The sequence below is a fragment of the Rhinopithecus roxellana genome, chromosome 14 (assembly GCF_007565055.1).
Source record: "Rhinopithecus roxellana isolate Shanxi Qingling chromosome 14, ASM756505v1, whole genome shotgun sequence".
NCBI classification, from domain to species: domain Eukaryota; kingdom Metazoa; phylum Chordata; class Mammalia; order Primates; family Cercopithecidae; genus Rhinopithecus; species Rhinopithecus roxellana.
Genome location: NC_044562.1, coordinates 125522535 through 125545557, shown reverse-complemented (window position 1 = coordinate 125545557; position 23023 = coordinate 125522535). Strand labels below are relative to the sequence as shown.

The 23023-nt window shown below is 42.1% G+C and overlaps 1 protein-coding gene across 6 annotated transcripts in view; it reads left to right on the top strand.

Moving 5' to 3' along the window:
• Window positions 1–23023, top strand: part of MGAT5 (alpha-1,6-mannosylglycoprotein 6-beta-N-acetylglucosaminyltransferase) — a 333504-nt gene that overhangs the window by 99333 nt on the left and 211148 nt on the right. For 3 of the 6 annotated variants that reach the window (XM_030916137.1, XM_030916136.1, XM_030916146.1), the window contains exon 2: window positions 17627–17744. The exons of the other annotated variants lie outside the window; for them this stretch is intronic. The gene's annotated coding sequence lies outside the window, so the exon portion shown is untranslated. The remainder of the gene's footprint in view (window positions 1–17626; window positions 17745–23023) is intronic. 6 annotated transcript variants of the gene reach the window in all.

Here is a 23023-nt window from a genome sequence, read left to right as displayed (position 1 = left end):
AAAGATTTGTATAAAGTGCTACGAGTGAGTGATAACCCGTGTCTTTAAAGTACGTCTTTTGGAAGACAGGGAGGCAGCTTCCTTTTATAAATGAGATTGGGATATAGTCAATGAAACACCCAAAATGTTAACCTTTAGTATCTGAATTTTGAGGGAGAAGAGTGTTTATAGCTTTTACTTAAACACTGTAGCCCTCAAATATTAGGATCTCCGGCCTGGGTTATTTAGAAAGCCCTTGAGAGATTTGAAATGATAATGAGTGATCTGAAAGAAAAGGATGGGCGCACACACCTGTTTCTTTTAAGAATAAAGCTAAGGCACTTAGAGTTAGACCAGTCTAGGTCTCCAAAACTATGACATCCAAAAAAAGCTATGGTAAAGAGTTTTCTGCCTGTACCAATTCTTACCTCTTAGGGTTGATTGCTAATAGACCGTTAGATGCTTAATGGAATAAAAGACAATGATCGTTGGGTGCCTTAGGAATTTCCAATCTAGGCCAGGCATGGCGGCTCATACCTGTAATCCCAGCACTTTGGGAGGCCAAGGTGGGAGGATCACTTAAGCCCAGGAGTTCGAGACCAGCCAGGGCAACATGGGGAAACCCCATCTCTACAAAAAATACAAAAATTAGCCAGGTGTGGTGTCATGCACCTGTAGTCCCAGCTGAGGGGGAGGATTGCTTAAGCCTGGGAGGCGGAGGCTTCAGTGAGTTATGATCTTACTGCATACCAGCCTGGGTGACAGTGAGACTCTGTCTCAAAAAAAAAAAAAAAAAAAAAAAAAAAGGAATTTCTAATCTCAAGGCACCGCATCAGGCTCTGTCCTCTGTGACAAGAGCTCTGCTAACTCAAGGAATGTGGTATCTGCTGCAAGGAACAAAGGTAGTTATGGGTTCCCACTGGTGCTCCTGGATCCTTTGTTCTCGGGGGTGGGCCACAAACTGGCAGTTTCAGCAGCACCTGGGAGCTTGTTAGAAATGCAGTCTCCTTAGGCCTGCTGATTCAGAATCTGAATGACCAGATCCCCAGGTGAGTCACACAACAGTGATGTTCAAGGAGCAGTTATAGGCTCAGCCTGTTTCACGGGCAGCAGTCATGGCCACATCTCAGAGGCATTGTGTTGTGGGCATGGACTTGCCGTGTTTTAGTTTAAGTTCTGATTTTCCTATGATTTTTATGATAAATTCTAACACAAAGTGATCTAGTTATATATCCATATGTCAGTGTATGTGATTTGGTTTTGTACCTTTCTGTGGGTATTCACGTGCAAGTGTATAGATCAGGAAAAGAATTCTTTATTATCTTCCATGAGGTCTCAGGATGGGAAGATAACAGTGCCTATTGTATACAGTCATTATAGAAGGTGCTGGAGATAGAAGCAGTAAGACACTGCTTCTACATTTGATAAGTCTGGTCTGGGGAGATAAATATGTCAAGGGAAAACTTTATCTCAATAAACTATCTCTTGTGATAGCATAAGGGACCAGAGAGAATAGCGTGTAGTTCTTTTTTTTTTTTTTTTTTTTTTTGAGACGGAGTCTCCCTGTGTCTCCCAGACTGGAGTGCAGTGGCACGATCTCGGCTCACTGCAAGCTCCACCTCCTGGGTTCACGCCATTCTCCTGCCTCAGCCTCCCAAGTAGCTGGGACTACAGGCGCCCGCTACCACGCCCGGCTAATTTTTTGTATTTTTAGTAGAGATGGGGTTTCACCTTGTTAGCCAGGATGGTCTCCATCTCCTGACCTCGTGATTCACCCGCCTCGGCCTCCCAAAGTGCTGGGATTACAGGGGTGAGCCACCGCACCCGGCCACGTGTAGTTCTTTATCCCGCTGCTGGGGTGCCACTAACAGTGTACTTGGATAGGTGGACAACTTTATATGATAAAGACAGTTTTAGAGCTTTACCAGACTTTTGACCTCTTCTGGGAGCTGTCCTGATTCCTCTTCAAACCGAATGATAGCACCTTCTGTGTTTTAAGTACTCGAAACAGTCATTTGTTTAGTTGCCACCTGCTGGTGTGTAGCCTTAGGAGAAGAGTGTTTATTGTTGAGTGGTTGCTCTGCTCTGCCCCTTGGCTAAGGATTTCTGCTTTCCATTAAATGGTATGACTACCGTCTCTTTTTGTCTTTGGACTCAAATGGAAGGCATGTTATCTTCACATCTTTAAAGCTTTTCCTTCCAAATTGCCTAGTTGATGCATGGTCACTAATCCTTGTAGAATTAACCCTAATTGAATGAAGACTTAGCAGGTGGATTTTCGCTTTCTTAATGCAAGATTTCTTAAGAATTTTGCAGAAGAGAGATGCAATAACCATATAACATATCTGCTTTTTGTCCATAAGTATGGAATAAAGACTATGTGGGAAACCAGAGTGTTTCCAATCAGCCTATTGCCTTTTCTTAAAAACTGGAAGTTATTTTTCTATATTTCTCTCTACTTGCTTTTCCTGTATTCTTTTTCTGTGTTTCTACTTGCTTTTACATACTCCTTTGCTTTGGTGTCACATAAACTTGGGATGAAATCATATTTCATATTTACTAGCTAGGTGGGTTTGGAAGTTCATACTCTGTACCACACATGTAAAATAGGAAGCAAGTATTTCAAGATGATGTTAAGAATGAAATGAGCTAGTGTAGACAGACGGTCTGGTAGAGTTCATGTAGTCATTTATTTGATTTGAGCCCCCAGCACCTAGCAGGCACAGTTCCTGGGAACTGTATGCTAGGCAGTGTGTTGAAAAAACACAGAGAAAAACGGACAAAAACGGACATGCCATGCCCTTACGGGGTTTATGGTTCTTTAGTACACGACTAAAACACCAGCAGGGGCTGGGCAGGTCACACAGGTATGTAAAGCAGCCTGCATGGGTTCTGTGGCAATCGGAAAGCCATGCCCCCAATTCTTCATTCCTGCCAAAGTCTTTTCACAGGAAAATGGTTCTGTGGTACCAGATGGTCCTTTTTTTTTTTTTTTTTTTTTTTTTTGGGAGAGGCCAGAAACTCGGATTTTTATGTGAAATCTCCGTTTTTCTTTTCTTTTTTTTTTTTTTTTTTTTTTGAGACGGAGTCTCGCTCTGTCACCCAGGCTGGAGTGCTGTGGCCAGATCTCAGCTCACTGCAAGCTCCGCCTCCGCCTCCCAGGTTCACGCCATTCTCCTGCCTCAGCCTCCTGAGCAGCTGGGACTACAGGCGCCCGCGACCTCGCCCGGCTAATTTTTTTGTATTTTTTAGTAGAGACGGGGTTTCACCGTGTTAGCCAGGATGGTCTCGATCTCCTGACCTCGTGATCCGCCCGTCTCGGCCTCCCAAAGTGCTGGGATTACAGGCTTGAGCCACCGCGCCCGGCCGTAATCTCCGTTTTTCAAATGTTGGTAACTAATAAACTTCCTAACCTCTGACTTCTAGTTTAGCATCAAATACCAAGGGTATTTCCTTATCAATGAGTGTAACTTTGGTGTTTTGTTCTCTCTGGCCCATCAATGATAACACAAAGAATGGCTCCCATCTGCCTTCCCATACTCTCTCCCACTGATAGGAGACATCCTTGGGCTCTGTATTTCAGGGCTTTGCCTCTTCTCTCCTTGTGAATTATGAACTGCAACAGTAAGAAACTTGACCCTGAGGTGGCCTCTTGTCTTTGGGGAAACAAATAGTTAAAAAGGCCCATACTGGATTGAGCTGTGGGTATGGTCTTCTTAATACTGTGTTTTAGTTGTTCCTTTCTCTTGAGGCCAAAGATGAGAACCTGAAGTGGTAAGCTTCGGAGACTAGCTATTCCTGGCAGGTAGGACCTGACTCTTCACTCATTCACTGCAGAGGTTAGCATGTATGAGCAGTCAAATACTGAGCTACAAATTATTGCCTAAAACAAATAAAAAATAATACCGCTTAAACCTCTTTTGTTAGTATGGGTACAGGCTGTGTTCTGGAAAAGATAAACACTAACCCATATCTACTTACCTTTGAATTGGATTGCCCATTCCTGGGTGTGACCTTGGGAGGGAAAGCTTTCTCAAGAAGGGAAGACTCTTGGTTTACTCTAGGATCCTCTTGCAGCTGTGATTTTCTTAGCATCTTGTATGGACTCAAAAGAGTTCTGGTTCATGGCAGGTAGGGATCATTGGATTCTTCAGACAATCCATGAGCTTTGGAGTGGCAGCTGATGATGTTAATGAGATGGTTTTGGCAATGGCTCTGGGGCAGAACAGGTAGGAATAAGCCACATTATTTTACTTAGACAGGGCTGGTTGGCAGGCTTTTCACTCACCTGCCAGACGTTAGGTAGACAGAATGCAGCCTGGTTTAAATACTTGAGACAGTGAAGAATTGGACCCAGAAAATACCAGACTCAAGGAGATGATTTCCATATGAGAATTTTAGCACAAAATAGAATGAATGTTTACAGAAGGAGCAATCTTTTTGATAAAAGAGGAAAGGTGGGGATCCTCTTGTCGTTTTAAGGTATAGTTTCAGCAGATCACAGCATTTGTGTGAGACCAGTCACGGGAACAATGTCTGTTAGTGATGAGTGTGTGTGTGTGTGTGTGTGTGTGTGTTTAGGACGGTAGAAAAGAATGGGTGCAGTGGAAAGTAAGAAAGGTGTTTCTTGGAAGGGGAAAGTGACCGATTTCACAGGAAAGCTGAGAGTTGTTCTTAGCATTGTAGATGTTTAAATGCTTAGAGTCATTTACAGGGTAAGAAAAGCCCTGATAAGAATCCTTATTTTTACTTTTGGTGCCCTAGTTGCCTAAAATGTCCTCTAATCAGAGAATAAACAAGTGTTTTGCTCCCGGATAAATATCTGACATTTCCCAGATGTTTTTGACTCTAGTACAAATGCCAGTTATTGATTTATGGCCTCTCAACTTCACCCCTTTTCCTTGCTCTGTGAAAATGGATCTGGGCCTCTTGAATATTTTTCCTTTGCAGCTGGTACAATGTTAAGCTTTGCCAGTAGAGGGCGCTGGAGAAACATTGCAGGAGGCAGAGAGTTTCGCTTCCTGCTTTCCAGTGGTTTCTGGGAAGTCTCTTCCAGCGTGTGTCCTCTCAGGTGATCTTTTATGATGTGTGGTAGCCAGCGGCTTCCTCTGGCACCCCCTTGGGGTGTCTTGTAGCAGAGTGCTGGCAGTGTGCTACCTCCCTGTGATCAGCTTTCCGGCACCGTAGAGGGCACTGTCACCACAGTGACTTTTCCGCCATCTAGTGAGTTGTAGTTGTGTCTTCTCCAACAAAGTCAGGGTCTCAGTCCCCCAGCTGGGTATTTTCATGGATGTTTCATCTTCATGGATATTTTCTCAGTCTGAGGGATAGTGGCTACTTCTTATATCTGGCCTTTCCATATGCTCTAGAGTTCCTTGCGTTACTTCTTACTAGTTAACATCTTGTTAGCCGAATCCCAGGTTGTAGTTAATAATTGTTTATATTAAGCATTCCCTGTTCAAATTAGTATGTTTTCCATCTGCTCATTGGACCCTGATAGAACAAACCTTACCAAAAAAATAATATCAAGAAAAATTGTGGAAGACTCAGAAATGGGCAAAACATTAAAATCTAAGGTAACCTTGTAGGTTATCTGTGTCTTTCATTTTCTCTGAACTGATTTACATTTTGGCAAGTTATAGGAAAGTGATAGTAATGGAAATGGTTCTTGTTCATAGAATTGCACATGAATTTTGCCCAGTTAGAGGTATTATTGATCCCTCCCAAAAAGCATTTTTATATCTTAACAGATTGGCATTCCCGATTGCCTACACACGTGTGTTTTGTATTTGTTGGACCTGTTGTAACATTTTTCTGGTTCCTGCATTAATTATTGAGCTGAAAAGGATCTTTGACGTGTTTATTTTATATTTGTAAAAGTCATGATTTTATCTTTTAAAATAATCTGTAACTGATATATTAAGGAGCTTACAAGATATGCCCATATATGTTAAAAATGCCACAGAAAATGTACATATGAATTGTTAGAAAAATGATTTAAATGAATTTTAGTACTTTATATAACTGGACAGACATGGATGAAATCATCTTACGAACTAAAAAGTATCACCATTATGTATTGAAAATAGAACATTCATAACATACCCACAGAATGGGAGAAAATATTTGCAAATAATATCTGATAAGAGACCCATATTTAGAATATGTAAATAACTCCTACAACTCAATGACAAAGACAGATGAGCCAATTAATAAATGAGCAAAGGATCCGAACAGATATTTCCCCCAAAAGAAATACAAATAACCAATAAGTACATGAAAAGATAAGATGCTCACTCTCTTTAGTCAGCAGGAAAATGGAAATCAAAACCACAATGAAATAGCACTTGACATCTGTTAGGATGGCTGTCATCAAAAAGACGGATGGGAAAGATGGAGGAAGGGAAGGATAGGGAGAGATTCATTAAAACAGCAATCCCCAAACTTTTTGGCACCAGGGACTGGTTTCATGGAGGATAATTTTTCCACAGATGGTGGGGGTTATTCTGGGATGAAACTGTTCTGCCTCAGATCATCAGGCATTAGATTCTCATAAGGAGTGTGCATCCTGGATCCCTCACACATGCAGTTCACAACAGGTTCGTGCTCCTATGAGAATCTAATGCAACCGCTGATATGACAGCAGGTGGAGCTCAGGTGGTAATACTCACTTGCTGGCTGCTTGCCTCCTGCTGTGTGGCCCAGTTCCTAACAGGCCAAAGACTGGTACTGGTCTACAGCCTGGGGGTTGGGGACCCCTGTGTTAAAGGATACCAGATTACAGCTAGATAGGTGAAATAAGTTCTAGTATTCTGTACCACTGTAGAATGGCTATAGTTAACCATAATATAGTTTCAAATAGGATATTGAACCTTTCCAACACAAATCATAAATGTTTGAGATGATGGCTATGCAATTACCCTAATCTGCTTGACTATGTACCCCTTGACTATGTACAATTATTATTTGTCAATTTAAAAAATTGTTAAAGAGACAAATAAGTGTTAGCAAGAAATTGGAACCTCCTACACTGGTAGTGGGAATGTAAAATGATGTAGCTACTGTGGAAAACATTTTAGCAATTCCTCAAAATGTTAAATGCACAGGTATCATATGACCCAGTAATTCTACTCCTAGGTATATACTCAAGGGGAGTGAAAACACACACACACACACACCCCAAGTCATACACAAATGCTCATAGCAGTTTTATTCATAATAGCATCAACTGATGAATAGATCAACAAAATGTGATACATCTATTCAATGGAATATTGTTTGGCTGTAAACAAAATGAAGTACTGATATATGCTACAACATTGGACCTTGTGAAAGAAAGCTGTCAAAGAACACTGCATATTATGATTCCATTTATAGCAAGTGTCCATAATAGGCATATCTCTAGAGTCACTAAAGTAGATGAGTGCTTGCTTAGAGCTGGAGTGGGGAGGAGGAGGGGTTAGGAATTGGTAGCTAAAGGGTATGCGTTTCTTTTGGGTGTGGTAAAATGTATGAAATTCTCTACAGCCACACTAACTTGAATGTGTCCAATCTGTTCTGATACTGGAAGCTGAGCAGAGTTGAGCCTGGTTAGCACTTATATGGGAGAAAAGTTATAAAGCTGATTGTTGTAATGCTTGTACGACTCTGAGCACAGTAAAAACCATTGTATTGTACATTTTAAATTGGTTAATTGTATGGTATGTGAATTATATCTCAGTAAACTGTTACAAAAAAGGTTTATAACCTAGACAAATAATTATCAAATAAACTGCATTCCTCTGTGGTGGGTGGTAAATGCTTCCTGTGTAGCAATGTATAAATTCCCCTGTCAAAATCTTCATAGGCTGTCTTGATGTCCTGTAATGGAATTCTTCCTTTCACTTTGGAACACCATTTCTTAAAGGGATTATGGTAAAATGAAATGATGAGTTGCTTGATTTCTTGATGGATGGTTCCCTTCATCCATCCTCTGGAGTTTAGTTCGTTTAATAGAAATGTTAGAAGCCCAGACCCTCTATAACCTGTGGGAAGCAGCTTGGTTGAGTAGCTCTCTACCCACTGGAGGTATTTGGGGTCAGATGACTGGGTTTGTGACTGGCTGTGAAAATGATCTGACCAGGGCAGGGCCAAGTGGCTGACATGGCTGAATAGTAGCTAGTCCTTCTTGCTTGCTGTGCCAAGTTGTCTGTCCCCTGGTACTTTCCACCCAGTGAGTTGAGGAAGAAGGAATTACCTCTCTAGATAAAGACGGTTCTGTCTGCAACATATGATACAGCACTATTGCTCGGTGGAACCTTCAGGCAGCCATCCTCCCTCACAGACCAGCTCCTCCTTTTTCCTGTCTTGGTGAATGACATGTCACCTTTTCCTCAGCTGCCCAAGCTGGAAGCCTAGTGGTCATTCCATACTACTACTAGTACTACTCCACCTCTGCCTCCCGCCGCCTCTTCCCTCATTACTTCCAGTTAGTCATTGCCCATTGTCCTGCTGATTTGACCTCTTACATATTTCTAGCATTTGGTTTCTTTACTTACTATGACTGGACTGCCACTATCCTGTTCAGGCCTTTATTGGACTCATTTCTCACCCAGATTTTCATGAGCCATCCCACTGGGCTCCAACCTTGCCCCTTCAAACCCATCCTCTGCACAGCAGCCAATATCAAATATGGTGGCCACTGTTAAATGTCTTCAGTGATTTACCTCCCAATTGGTGGCGGTAACAGGCGAGGAGTTTCCGATCATCTAGGAACCAGAACCCTTTTCAAAGTATTTAGGTGTAGATCCTATCCTGGACCCATAAGCTGAAGGAGGAGCCTTGGGAAAGGGCTTCTACGTCTTGAAAAATCTCCCCAAACAGGACAATACCCAATAAGCAATGCTTAAAAAACAATTTCTTTTGAAATAATTTCACAGGAAGTTGTAAAAATAGTACAAAGAGACCCACGGACCCATCTTCCCCCAAATTTCATGTTCTGTTACAATACCAAACCAGGAAATTGATACTAATAGGTTACTGTTTATAGACCCCAGACCTATGTAATGTTTTTGTTTTTTAATGCCCGTTTTTCTTGCTAGGTTGGAGTGTGGCACTTCCTGCTAACCTGAGATGTTGGATTATTTCTTAACTGGGACACATTCTCATTTAAGAATGGCATGGGTCTTCTCGATTCTGTGGGTGGTGGTGGTTATTGTGTGTCTCGTATGTACGTGTGTGAGATGTTGGTGGCAATTACCAGTTTTCCCTTGTAGAGTGAATTACATCCCCAAAGAGCTTACCAAGAATACGTTTGAGTAATATAATTGTATCTAGTGACCTGAGGTCATACCTTTCTTATATTAAAAAGTTAAAACTGCCTCAATAGGTTTTATGCTAGAAGAATAGTATAAACATTGATTCTTCTTGAATCCAAGATTCAGTTAGCTTAAAATGATGTCATTGTGAATTGTTTTCCAGGTATGTGTAAATCTGGTTTTATCTTATGTAGATTGTAAAATATAAGGGTACAAGGCTGGTTTTATTTTTTTGTTTTCTGGACTTATTTTGTTCATAAGTCTAAAATACAGCGTCTACCAGGGAATGGCTCAATGCAGTGAATCAGAGTGTAGTTTTGCTTTGAGAGATGGGGTATTATTATGGGTCATGATGAATTCAGTGGAATGAATTTCAGACTTTTAGGTGCTGACCCAGAAAATTCTTTGAAGTAGCAATCTTTACCAATACTAGGAATGGGCTAGTCTGGTTTGCTTCCTCATCAAAACTGATGGACAAGGTAGAAAATTCCTTTGTATCAGTTGCAGTAACATTTTGCTGACACTTGGTGCATTTTTTGTGTGTGTTTTCACACAGATATGCTTACATCCTTTGAGAAAAGGAACTGAAGGGGAGAAAGAAAACCACAACTGCTTTAGAATAAAACTAGGTCAGCAAAGCAGATCTTGTATTTAGATCAGGCAGAAGCCTAGGTCCTTCCACCTTACTCACAGAGGCCTCTGGGGCTCATTGTAGGAGTCATGAGACTTCTCCAGTAACTCTCACCAAGGATCAGTCACTAGACTAGGCCCTTTGCAAATTTAAACCCTGCAGGTAGACATTTTACAGATGAGGAAACTTGGATCTTCATTTCTGTAACTTCAGGAGGGCACAGGGCTGGCTTATGTCAGTGCAGAGATTTTAATCTAGATCTAATTCCCAAACCTCTCTACCATACCAGATTGCCTCTCTATCCATGCAAAACACTCTATGGCTCTGGTTCTCTTGAATAATTCTGAAGCAGGAGAGGATTGCAAAGGCCAACTTCTTTCACAGCTGAGAAACTGCCTTCTGAGGTGTATCTCTGAGTGGAGAAATCAGAACACTAGATGCTATGTCCTTTCATGATGGGTAATAATCTCATTAGAGCAGGGAGACTTTGTGGTACAAAGAGGGAAGGAAACAGTCAGTTGAAAGTTGCTCATGTGTTTCATTTTTCTGTGTTTCTCATACTTTGTTATTGATGTGATGAAGCAGCTGGGGACTGAGAAGGAAGCTGGGGATCGGCGGCAGGGGTTGGTGGGAGTCAAGACTTACAGGTTCTTCCAAGAGATTCCTAGAGCAGTGATGCCTGTAGTTTGCAAGGGCATCACCAGCAGCCATCTTTATCAACCAAGGGGGCTACAAGGACGTTTCCCAACAAATATTAAGTAGTCAGTTCACAGAAAGGTTTGAATCTCTTCCTTCAAGAAGTTTGAATCTCAACAGGGAGTAGATCGTAAAGCTAAAAGTCAAATGTATGTATGTAGCAAGAATTTTAAGACTATGGGAGTCCATGCATAAGACAGAAATGTTGCTCTGTCCTTCAACTAGGGTGACCAACGGGGACAAGTTTGTTCACCCTACCTTGACAGTCTTTGTGACCCTGGGCAAGTCACTTAAGCTTTCTGGATTCTGGGGCCTACTTCTCTCTCACCAGGTGCTTTTAAATTCCCTCCTTTCTTGGGATTAGCAATGAGGTGTGACTAAGTTCTAAGCTTGTGTTAGGTGGTGAATGAGGGCTGGAAGCCAGTGCTCAGAATCCTTTGAAAGTGATGAGCAGAAGTCAGTATTTGAGAACAATACCAGCTGCTGTTTAGAAAGTCGGGAATAGTTGAGCAATTACGATAAAGTAACAGACACCTATCATGAGGTGGACTGAGCAGGTGTGTGAGATTGTAAACTGCTTTCAATTCAAGGTCTTGTATATTTGCCTCAGTGTTTTATTTATAAGACTCCACAGCATTAAGTACTTAGGGTAGTGGTTGTAAGGAAGATTGCAGATGTGTTTTATTTGGACCACCCAGAATTCTTTTTTTCATCTCAATTAGCACCAGCATTTAAAAATACACAGATTTGACCAAAACTCTGGGTTTCTTTCTTCTTTGGAAAATTGGAAGATCTGGCTAACCCAGGCTGTCTTAGCTCAAGGTGTCTGGTGGTTAGAGCTGAGAAGCAGCTGCCCTATCCGAGGGGTACCTGGTCTTTGGTTCAACACAGCCACCATCTTCCCTGCCATGCTCCGCCACCTCTTACCTGTTTCTCTTCCCTCAGTACCCTTCTACCCACTTATCTGCCTGGGAAGGTGGTTATCTTAGCTCAATGGTTCTCAACTCTGGCTACACCTTACAGTCTCTTGGGATTGCTTTAAATTATACTGCTTTCCTGGCCCTGTCTACACCAATTGAATTATGATCTTGGGGAGGGCTACCATTTATATTTAAAAAGTCTTCCAAACATGATCGTGATACCCAGTGAGGGCTGAGAAACTAGTACCTCAGCTTGATCTTGGGGTGGGTTTTGATGGAGAGAGAGAAGAGCCACAGAGCAGAGGAATTGAGGAAAATAACCTAATCCAATGGATAGGGCCAATAACATCATGAGCTGAATGTTAACTGAACACCCTGGGAAAAATCAGGGCACTTTAAAAAAATGAATATCCAAATGATGTATTCATGGCACATTTTGCTAAGGTATTAATAAACTCCCCCCACCCCAGATCCTGCTGTACTGCTGTAGGCATTTAAATCATTATATTAATAGGATTTTTTTTCCATGGAATGATTGTAAAAGTATTTTTAATGGGCTTATAAATCTAGTGGTCATGAGAGGCAACTGACATAGATTTAGTGCATTTGAGGCAAGGGATAAAAAGGGGAGGGGGCACAGTCAAATTAGCTTTGGTTTTCTGTTGTGCATAATGACTTCATTCATCTATAATTCTCACTGTAACTCAAGTTTCTGTCTGTTGCTCACCCTCCCCTTCCTACCGTGATCACATTCTAGGCTGTGAGTGTCATCAACCTGAATTAGTGAAAACATCCAAGTAGCTGGAAAATACAGACCTGTTTTTCTCAGTTAAGTTGAAAATGGAAGAGCCTCAGACACCACCTATTTCTCTGCTGCTTAATTTTATGGGCAAACGAAACCAAGGTTTTGAGATAAGTGACTTGTTCAAAGCTCTGCCTCTAGCCCTGGAACTCTGTGCAGCATTCAGAGTTGTTCTTCACAGGCCCCATGACTGCAGAGAAAGCTTGGAGCTTGCAGGCAATGGTTCCAGAAACTTCTTTTTCTTCACCTTTTATTCCTGGTGTTTAGCCTGGACCTTGAGATTAGTTGAAGGGATATGAAGGGATGAGACCCAGTTTAGGCCACAGGATCTCCATGAAACCTCTTGAGCCTTCTCTTTAGCCCAAGGAAGTCTCTGATATGGTTTGGCTGTGTCCCCACCCAAATCTCATCTTAGTATTTCCCATAATCCACATGTGTCGTGGGAGGTAATTTAATCACAGTGGCAGTTACCCTCCTGCTGTTCTTGTGATAGTGAGTTCTTACGAGATCTAATGGTTTTATAAGGACTTTTTCCTCCCTTTTGCTTGACACTTCTTGCTGCCACCGTGTGAAGAAGGACGTGTTTGCTTCCCCTTCCCTGAGGCCTCAGCAGCCATGCTGAACTGTGAATCAATGAAACCTCTTCCCTTGATAAATTACCCAGTCTCAGGTATGTCTTTCTTAGCAGTGTGAGAACAGACTAATACAGGGACACACCAATAGGGCCCCTGATTTCAACGTGTTCTGGCTGCTCTGTGGGAGTGGTGAGTGGGTGTGTGCACGGTTGGAGGATGTTTCTAAGTGCAGGGACTCTGTCTTGTACCCTCAGTGTTTTCTCCTCAATATTTTAGCATTATTGGGAGTACCCAGCAGGCCCCTTCCATGAATATTTGTCTGATGAGGTTGCAACTCTCTAGTTGGCCTCTTATCTTCCTATTATATAGTTTCCATCCTGTGGAGGATACTCTAATGTCACTTTGATATAATTGCAAGAGAAAAATAGTAAGATTTGAATCTTTCTAAACTCAACAAATGTGCTAATAATCTCTCCTTTTCCTCAGGATAGCTTCTGCAAGTTTAAGATAGGTAGATAGGTTATCTAGAAGGAGTGCATGTGTGTGTGTGTGTGTGCACGTGTGTGAATTTTTACCCTCTTGGTCTGTACTTGACTGCTGAGCTCTAAAAGAATTGTGCTCACCACCTAAATTTTACTTGTGCCTCCTAATGTCTTTGAAATTAAGTCATGTGAGACTTCTCACTCGGCCATTCTGGATTCTACTTTCTGTCATGGGGGGAAAGACACCTCCTAGCAGAGATGCTGCACTGGCTGGGGGAAGGATATAAGTAAATGTTAACAGAATAATCTGGGAAGTTTTCTTTTTAAATTTCCAGATATAAACCAAACCTGTAATGACCAAAGCAGTACTAGGGAAAGGAGGACAAAGGAGTAACTGTTTTTTGAAACTTTCCCCAGGTGGGAATTCATAATACCTACCTGGCTCCTCATTTGAAAATAGCTGACTAGCAGAGCTTCCTGGATGAAATTCGTGGGGGAAAGCCTGTCACTCAAAGGAACTCAACTTACATAAATGATTTAATTATCTTTTTTTTTTTTTTTTGAGATGGAGTCTTGCTCTATTGCCCAGGTTGGAGTGCAGTGGTGTGATCTCGGCTCACTGCAGCCTCTGCCTTCTGAGTTCAAGAGATTCTCCTGCCTCAGCCTCCTGAGTAACTGGGATTACAGACGTGCGCCACCACCCTCAGCTAATTTTTGTATTTTTAGTGGAGATGGGGTTTCACCATGTTGGCCAGGCTGGTCTCCAACTCCTGACCTTGTGATCTGCCCACCTTGGCCTCCCAAAGTGCTGAGATTACAGGCGTGAGCCACCGCGCCTGGCCTCCTCTCATTTTTTCCTAGACTTGTTCCATTTATTCATTTCATAAGTTTGGAGACCTTCTAAATGTGAAGCTCTCTGAGAGGTACTGAGCCATTAGAGAACACTGATTAAAGAGCCTGATGCCCAGTCTGCAACAGCTGTACTACCTGGTAGCGGTGTGACATTGAACAGATTGCTTAGTTCTTTGTGCCTCCATTTTCCCTACTCTGAATGGAGACAGTCATCACCTACTTCACAGGCTTAGAGTAAGCATTAGAAGAGAGAAAGTCTGTGAAGGATCATGGTCTGTAATTGTTAGCTTTTCTTACAGTGATAATTAAGATCATCTTACCTTCATAGAGCATAAAGTTAGGTGGAAACATAAAGGAGAGGTTCAGAGGAGAAGTAATGTGATACAAATGACACATGTGGCCTTTGACCTTATCTGTGCTTTCCCCACCCTTGTCATGTCTTGCTTAATGCATCCTTGTCAGGAGTTCAGCTATAAGACTTTTCTGGGATCATTCCGCAAGTCTGTATTACATCCTGTTTACAAAAGATGTGGTGTCATTATGTGATGCTTCCAGGCAGTTGTGAGATATATAAGGCTGTTGCCCAGATGAAATATGGCCCTAGGCCAGGCGTGGTGGCTCATGCCTATAATCCCAGCAGTTTGGGAGGCTAAGATGGGCAGATCACCTGAGGTCAGGAGTTCAAGACCAGCCTGGCCAACATGGTGAAACCCTGTCTCTACTAAAAATACAAAATTAGCCAGCATGGTGGCGCATGCCTGTAATCCCAGCTACTGGGGAGGCTGAGGTGGGAGAATCGCTCGAACCCAGGAGGTGGAGGTTGAGGTGAGCAGAGATCATGCCACTACTGCACGCCAGCCTGAGCGACAAGAGTGAAACTCCATCTCAAAAACAAACAAACAACAACAACAACAACAAAAAGAATTATTGCCTGAAACGTGTTTTATTTATTTTTTGTTTGTTTTGAGACCGAGTCTTGCTCTGTCACCCAGGCTGGAGTACAGTGGCGCCATCTTGGCCCACTGCAACCTCCACCTCCTGGGTTCAAGCGATTCTCCTGCCTCAGTCTCCCGAGTAGCTGGGACTACAGGCACGTGCCACCATGCCTGGCTAATTTTTTGTATTTTTAGTAGAAGTGGGGTTTCACCGTGTTAACCAGGATGGTCTCGATCTCCTGACCTTGTGATCCGCCTGCCCTATCCTGCCAAAGTGCTAGGATTACAGGCGTGAGCCACCGCGCCCGGCCCTGTTGTTTTCTGCTCTATATATCTTGGAGTTTTCTCCTCAGTATTATCGATTACTTTTTGGGGCTGTCACCTTTGTTAGGGAGCTCCCTCTTCTTATATTTCTAATCTGATTACTATTAGAATAGAACCAAAGGTTACCGGATAAACCAAATAACCAGACTTGTTAAATCAATAACCTTGGTTTATGCAAACCACTTAATAGTCTGAGCGGTCTTGAGGAAAGATGGTTGACATCCTTCTGACCTACCCTCTGACTTCCTCTTCTACTTTTAATGACCCTGTGATAACATTGAGCCCACCTAGGTAGTCTAGAATCTTCTTCCCTTTTTAAGGTCAGCTGATTAACTTTATTTCCATCTAATACCTTGATTTCCCTTTGCCATTTATGTCCTGGGGATGAGGATGTGGATGGATTTGGGAGGCTGGTATTCTGCCTGCCATCGCTATCTTGCTCTTTTTGTTTAATTATGATATGTTCCAGAAAGGAGTAAAACATGTAATACAAGAAGATAAAAATACATTTACTATTAAGTAAGAAAAAAGATAAGGAGAAGAGAGTAGGAAAATGAGTCAGGACTGGGATTTATACAAAAAATTAGTCCACTTTACTTCCTGAAGTAGACGGTGAGCTTTTCTTGCCAGCCTTCTTGAAGAGAGAGAAGCACTGTCAGTTATGTTGTAGGGTGTCGATCTAGTAAAATCCAACCAGTTGTTCAGATACCTAGATGGATATTGATACGCAGATGAAAGAAAAACTTCTTCCCTAAGTCTTCATGGATACATAAAGTGTATAATGAGCAAAACCTTTGACATGTTCACAGTAAACCCAATGGTATGTTTCACCTGGACTTTCTGTTCTTTCTTTTACTGCTTTATATTTAAGGTCGAGTATGAATTGCTTTGAAGATCTCTTGTAAGACGTGTGGTCCAGGGTCAGGCCAAATGCTGGAATTTGGAACAGCTGGAGCAGTGATTCCCATCTGGTGGCTCTCACCCCCTAGGGATTTTTGAGGGTGCCCTGAGCTTTCATTCTAAAATGACAGTGATATGTTCTTTACCATTTGTATTTTTGAAGGACATAAATTAGGTATTTACGTCTATAATCCCTGATCTTCCCTTAAGATGGAAGAGTGTGAAAGCCTACCAGTATTTATTAAGAGCTTGGATATGGTGGTTAGTTGCAGTTGGAAGAGTGATCTGCACTAGCAATCTGTGAGGTTTTGAACCATTATATGTTACATTATAACAAAAAAATTTATATTCTTTTTTTTTTTTTTTTTTTTTTTTTTTTTTGAGACGGAGTCTTGCTCTGCCACCCAGGCTGGAGTGCAGTGGCCGGATCTCAGCTCACTGCAAGCTCCGCCTCCCGGGTTTACGCCATTCTCCTGCCTCAGCCTCCCGAGTAGTTGGGACTACAGGCGCCCGCCTCGTCGCCCGGCTAGTTTTTTTGTATTTTTTAAGTAGAGACGGGGTTTCACCGTATTAGCCAGGATGGTCTCGATCTCCTGACCTCGTGATCCGCCCGTCTCGGCCTCCCAAAGTGCTGGGATTACAGGCTTGAGCCACCGCGCCCGGCCAAAAAAAAAAAATTTATATTCTTAATGGAGTGCTGTTTAAAGACAGGATGCATTAAGAAAAGTTAGATTGAAGTGTAAATTATTGAGGAGTATATGAGAATTCTGTTGATTTTCCTCATGTTATTTTCCCTTTAGTCAAAAGTTGGCATTCATCTGAAATCTTTAGGCATATCTGATAGTATTTTTTTAAAAATCAATATTTAGAAATAGAAAATATTATGACTGTTATAGTCATTTTGTCTTTTTTTATTAGGACTAAAGATTCATACACCTGTAATGTGTTACTTGTGGTGAAATGCTTTCAAATAGCTGCTGGAAAACCACCTGTCTTAGCCTGATATTTAGAAACACAACTGGAAAAAATATATAAAAATAAACTTTCGAGATATTGGAGATGGCAATTAATCACATCCTTCCTCCCTTTTGGATTCTGAACTAGAGGAAACAGAAGAAGCTAGACAAAAATTAAAATACAGTACCAGTTTTTTTAGTGTAAAGCAAAGTTGGGAGATGTATTTTGGGTGTAAGACTTCCTTATCCACCCTAAATGTAATCTTCATGCCACCCAGGTGATGACTGAGCATCTGCGGGTGGGTTCTGCCCATTTAACCTGTGGGAGCCGGAACAGAAAGCGTGTCCAGCAGCCTGTTCAAGCTGAAATGCTGTCCTTCCCCCTCTGGGAGAAATGTGAGTACCCCAAAGATGGAGCAGGCATAGTTCCCCACTGTGGTTTCTTCCTGGGAAATGGGGTGAACGTTCTGCTGGAAAACATGTTCAAAGGAAGCAATGAGTTCTCTTATAAACTTTTTGATTTGTTTTGAAGTCCAGAGGTAAGAAATGCAAACATTGGACAGTTTGTCTAGTTGGGGGTGGTAAGTCGATTGCTGTCTGTTTTGAATATGCATTTGGTCCTCACACCAAATATATACTAACAAGTATGTAAATTCAGAATGAATTTTATTGACAAATTATACTTTTTTACCGACATAAGTTAAATGCTGTGTGTTACAGGTTAAATGGGCAAATGGTAATTTGCCATTAATCATTTGGAACATTAACAAAGATGGTATGAAAATGAACTTCATAAACGTTCAATACCTTGTTTCAGAAGTGGATTATGACTTTAATGCCCTATCTTTCTCATATGTATGTAAACACTGAGAGGTGACTGAAAAGGTTCTAAAGGGTCCGGAGTGTATGTGTGTGTGAGTGAGAGATTATATATTATTGTTAAAAGGCTCAGTGGTCATAAGAGGTTGGGCAAAGCCAATTTAGAACAATGGATGGATTGTGTATCCCTTAAGTCATCTTTCAAATACAGTTTCTTTCAACCAAACTTTGAAAGACTTTCAGAGGCTCTGAAGTCACTGAAGTACCCTGGAAAATATTGGAATTACAATCATTTCCAGAAACTTTTAACTATTGGTTGAAATACTTTTATGCAAAATTAAGGCACCTAATGAGCATGCTTATCTCAGTGGAAGGCTATTTCACTTTGAAGTCAACTGGGAAAGTACTTGTGATTGCAAAGCACTTGTTCCAAAGAGAGCACTTTGGATTATAAAACAACAAAAACTCAAGCCCCCACCTTGCCAGTGCAAGGTATGTGTTGGGTAGCTGCATAAGGCGCTCTGCTGTGTGGAATTACTGCTTTATCAGAGTTAGATGTTTGGAAAACATGTATCCAAAAAACATATATCCAAACTGTCTTTGATTTTAACCTAATGGATCAAAACGTTTGCTTTTTGTCAGCAACTAGAAAGCAGGACCAGTTGTCCTATAAGCACTCGTAGTTCACAGTGATTAAAACTTTGCCATTTATGTATATAATGCTCATCTCAGCTGGATATGTGTCAGTAGGATGTACATCCAGCTTATTCAAAAGTAATATAAGTTCCGTACGTGTTATGAAAAGAATTGTGCCATGTTCTCTGTCATCCTCCACTGGAAATTAGGATCTGATCTGCCCCTGCTCTTACTCTCCTAGATAAGGTAAAAAGCAGTGCTTCTCATGTACACAAGCAAATAACCTTGCAGTCTGGTTATAAACACCAATTGATTCTATTGTTTTGGGGTTGGGCCTAAGATACTGCATTTTTAACAACCTACCAGATCATTTCCGTGCTACCTTTCCATAGACGAGAGTTTGAGTAGCAATGTTATAGAGATGCTGGTTGCTAAAAGCATTGTAGACATTGAGGCCATTAGGCTAGCCTCAAATCATTTCTCATCTTTGGAGCCAAATGCCCAGGAGATGTTAATAAAAGCTGTATTAGTTCAGCATTATTCTCTACAAGTCCTTCCATAGTGTGGGCTGATCTAACAAGGCTCTGTGGTAGAGTAGCTATTGAAAGTCTGGCTGTTCACATTGGCCTAAGAAGACCAGCTTGTGATTCCTTTAAGGAGCAAACAAGCCCACCTTGGCAGATGAATTATCTAGTAAGCCAATGACTACATTTGTGGGGTGGGAGAAGAGCAGAGAGCAGAAATTCCAGAATGGATCATGTTTTGGGTTTCACTAGATAGGGCCAATAGAGTTGTTACAGAATGTCTTAAAAGTTCTTATGCCTGGCTGTGTATTAAAATCATCTAAGCAGCTTAAAATAAAAATACCTCTGTTTGGGCCACACCTCAGACAAAGTAAATCGAAATCTTTGGGTGTGAGAGCTGGGCATCTCCTATTTTTTAAAAAGCAGTCCGGTTAATTATATGTACAGCAGAGTTGGGAGGTCCTGGTTTAGTTAGTCCTAAGCTCCGAGGGCAAGAAACTCTCCTGAGAGGCTCCATTTTTAGCTTGAGCTGGCTTATCATTTGTGCAAACTGAGAGTTTGTGACCAGAAACCAGTCAGGTTGACCCAAGTTATTTGCAGTGTTTGGGAGAGTTGACCTTGGTATATACATTAAAGAACGAGTGAACTTACCAGGCAGCATCTAACCAGTGATTTCTTCCCTAGGAAAATTCAGACCTTGGCTTTTATGACTCTGGGTCTGTTAAAGCTTAGGGCTGTGCGATCAAGTTGCTTGACTACTGTAGCCTTATTTTAGAAGTGATGAGAAATTCTTTATAAGGTTAAGTTGGATAAGCCTGAGTGGTCACTTAAGATTGTGCATGTGTGTGTACACGTATGTATTTCTTCACTGATTAGCTAGTTCAGTTTTTTAACCAAATCAGATTTGGGGATGACTGTCCCTTTTATGCAAATAGGGCAGCTAGAACACTCCTGGGGTAGGCCAGCACCCAGCCTGTGCTCCTCCCTAGGTGGAGGAGAGGGGTATTAGGGGTCAGGGTGATTGGGCCGGAGGGCTTAGGAAGCATTTGTTAAATAATGAGCTTTATCTTGAAGGCATTACCCATATTTTTGAAATAAGTGTGGTGATTTTTGTGACTGTGATTTTCTTTATTACTGGGGCCATTTTAGCCTGTTGTCATTCTTGTTTTTTTCTAGATGTACAGTGTTGCCAGAAGTCTGATCCTCAGAGAAAAGGTGCATTTTACACTTATTATAAAATTTCTTTGTGGCTTTACTGTCCTTTGAGAGTAGAAGCGAATCCTTTGAGTATTTTCATTCAACATTAAGGAGACCTACCTGACAAATTGACATGCTGTGTGATCTTTTCACAGACGATTCTTTCTTTCTTTTAGAGAGTAATTATCGACCTGTCTTAAAGCCTGTTCATGGTTTCCTGGGCCAGAAGCCAAGTGACAATCCTAGCAGTTTTTTTTTTTTTTTCCCCTAATGGCTGTCTGATGAAGCAGTATCCAGATTTTGGTCTTCCTCAAAGCCTTCTTCCGTATGCTCATTGATTTATGGACTAGGTCATTGGAGCAGAGGCCCAGTGCCTTATACTCATTAGTAAATTGGGCACAGCTAGCCGAGGAATGAGATTCTCAGTTGGTGCCCAGACAGCACTGAGAGATGTGGAGAAAATGAGACTCATTTATCAGTCACCTTGAGACAGCATCAGCAGTCAGGCACCTTCCTTCACTCTGAGGCCTTCCACAGCCTCAACACAGGCTTCTGAGCCTGCTGGTCTTCAGGGGTGGTGATGGACTCCCAGGTTCACCTTGGTCTGCTTCTCTCTCACTGTGCAATCTAGTCACATGGGCAGAACCTGTCTGAGTATCTTCCAGTGGATGAATAAGATCCTGTTAATTGGTAAGGCAGTCCCCCTCAACCGAGGCAGTTTTGGCAGTATTGAGAGACTTTTGATTGTCACAGCCCCGTAGTTATGGAGGGTTATTGGAGGGCTCTCATGGCATCTAGTGGCTAGAGGCCAGCAATGCTGCTAAACCTCTAATAGCTTCCCACAGCAAAAATTATTCAGACCCATATGTCAATTATGCAAATATTGAGAAACATCGGATTAAAGCGATTTATTTCATTTTTCAGGGACCCATGCTTTGTTTTGGTTTAGTAGTTGTTTTCAGAAATCTTTTTTCTTTTTTCTTTTTTTGAGGTAGAGTCTTGCTTTGTCGCCCAGGCTGGAGTGCAGTGGTGCGATCTCGGCTCACTGCAAGCTCTGCCTCCCGGGTTCACACCGTTCTCCTGCCTCAGCCTCCGGAGTAGCTGGGACTACAGGCGCCCGCCACCACACCCAGCTAATTTTCTGTATTTTTAGTAGACGCAGGGTTTCACCGAGTTAGCCAGGATGGTCACAATCTCTCAACCTCGTGATCCAACCCCCTCTGCCTCCCAAAGTGCTGGGATTACAGGCATGAGCCACTGCACCCGGCCCCTCAGAATTCTTGGAGTTACTGCTGTTGCCTTTTTTTGTTGTTAGGAAATTCTGTCAACTGTGAATATCGTATGGGCCTGGTGAATGAAACTCACAGAACATGTGAAGATCTTATGTGCTCCAGCAGCCACAGCTTCCTTCTCACTCTTGTCCTCTTTCCCTTTTGTCCACCTGCCAGTAATGTGCACATCCAAGAGACTAAGTCAGGATAAAATCATCAAGTGTTGATTTTCTCTTCCCCCATCCACGCCCTCTAGTGGCCTGCTTTGCCTCTAAAGCTGCTTTGCCTGTCCCTTCCTCCTTCTCTACTTCTTCTTTTAACACCAACTGTATTTAGATGAAGACTGCCCCCATACCCGTTCCATCTCTCTTCTTTATACCTGTGAATGGCAGAGAACAGCTGGGGTCAGTGTGGCGGAAACTGGGAATAGAGAGGGCAGGAAGAAGAATGCATGTTCTGGACCCAGATTTACTTGCCTTGTTACAGTGTTTGGAAATTTATTTTGCTATTGATGCCAGATATGGAGCCCTGAACTCCACTGAGTGGATGGTGTAACTGCAAGACAAATATCTGCTTCGGGTGGATGGTGTTGGAGGTTTTCCTTTCTCTGCCCACAGGAAAAATGCAAGTGTAGCATAATGAATTAAAACTCTGGGTACAGGACTGTCTTGCTTTGATCACTTCAAATGTAAGAGGGGATGGGCTGTTTAAAACCCAGATATTCAAAGAGTCTTCCCAAGATATCAAAGGTGTGTTGTTTTTAGCTGGTGTCTTTCAGCTAGTTAATTAAAATAAGACTAGTTTAGCCAGTTCCAAAGGGAACAGACTGTTTTCACTTAGAATGTGTTTTTCCTGTTTACAAAAAAAAAAAAAAAAAAAAGGACCCAGGTCCTGAAAGTGAAGGGTCTTTGTTCATACCTATTCTTGGGCAGCACCCCTGTCTGCTGCTGAGCTCGTTTGCTTCCTAGAGCTAGAAGAGAGTCGGTGGCATCACAGCTGTCAGGGATTCACAGTTGAGCTTTGGGCACCTGCTGAGTGGGCTGTGTCAGGTTGGTGGCACTGGGCCATCTGGGGGAGTGAATGACCTCAGAGCTTCTTCCCAGGAATTTGGATTTATTTTAGAAGAGAAAGCTGCTTTGCCTGTCCCTTCCTCCTCCTCTGCTTCTCCTTTTAACACCAACTGTATTTAGATGAAGACTGCCCCCCATCCCTGTTCCATCTGTCTTTC